The sequence below is a fragment of the Ixodes scapularis genome, unplaced genomic scaffold, assembly GCF_016920785.2.
Source record: "Ixodes scapularis isolate PalLabHiFi unplaced genomic scaffold, ASM1692078v2 PGA_scaffold4__175_contigs__length_147842914, whole genome shotgun sequence".
Lineage (NCBI taxonomy): Eukaryota > Metazoa > Arthropoda > Arachnida > Ixodida > Ixodidae > Ixodes > Ixodes scapularis.
In genome coordinates, this window is record NW_024609879.1 from 147,405,463 (window position 1) to 147,406,861 (window position 1,399).

Genomic DNA, 1,399 nt, shown 5'->3' on the forward strand with positions numbered 1-1,399 from the left:
ATTTGAAAAATGTATTGCAGTATCAGTATTTCTGTATTTGTATTTCTGGTTTCCCTAAAATGTATTCCTGTATTTGTATTTCCAAATACTTTTTGCCACTATTTATAATGTATTTCCGATACCTATCGCGATACACTTTTACAGATATATTGCAGTATCAGTATTTTAGCTTCTATATTAAAGTATCCCAGTATTTGTATTTCCAAATACATTTTTGAGTATTTCTGCCCAACCCTGCTTAAGGTGAATTGTTCATTAGCTATATAGAGAGCCCAAAGCAAGCCCATTATAGATATAATAATACCATTATGATTTGTCGACTGGCCGCTCCGACACTTTCACGTAAACGTTGCGAGAATAACACATGTTGAAAGTTTGAAATCGATTTTCCCCCCAAAACCCCACTTTTGAAAATTTTATTTTTTTGGATTCCTTTAGAATAGTCGCATATATGAAAAAAAACAATCTAGAAATGTAATATTTTGGTTGTACGCCCTCTATTTGAGACGCAATCGTGTGAAATGTGTGCTCATTTGACTCAAATACAGCAACCTTACGGGAATTGTGCGCCTCTAAGATTTCGAAAATATATTTTTATTTTGTTTACGTTTTTTAATAAGATCCCTTCGCAATACTGCTTCTTGCTAGGATGTGAAATCTGTTTGAAAAGAATAACTCATCGCTGGCTAAGGTAGGACTCGAACACGAAGACGTACTGGAACTTGCCTTGTGGGAGTGCAATAACGAGTTATTAATGAAAAAAAAAAAAAAAACATTTGGATGACACGTTTTTTTTTATTTTTTTAAGAAGCTACAGAAGCGGACAAAAAAATACATTCTTCACATCTTTACCAGACGCGCCCAGCGAAGAGCCATATGGCTCGAGAAAGCGTATGCAAAGTTAAGTGCAGCCAACTTGCACTTCGATTTTGGTGAAAGCTGGAGTGTTGTGATCCAGCGCGCGGTGCAAGGCCATCACTGGAAGAGCAAGATGGTTTCCATCTTTTCCTGCGTGGCTACGACCGAACAGGGAACGTTAATCTTCGGCGTAGTGAGCAACGACATCGTCCACGACTCGTCACACGCGTTCTTAACGCTCAACGTTGTCGATGGGCTGCTGGAGGAAGTATTGCCTATTTTCACGCAACTTGTTTATATTTCAGACAGTCGTCCAAGCCCCTTCAAAAACAGGCACCAGGTGTACAAATTCAAGAAAAAGAATGTCGACTGCAAGTGGATATTCTCCGCATCAGGGCACGGGAAAAGCTCGTGCGATGGAGTGGGCGGCGTGTTCAACACCAGGCATCCATGTATAACTTGACAACTACAGAACTGTATTCTTTAACGAACGCGCAAAGCTTCGTTGAGGCACTCAGACCGAAAGTCAAAGAGATCGTTC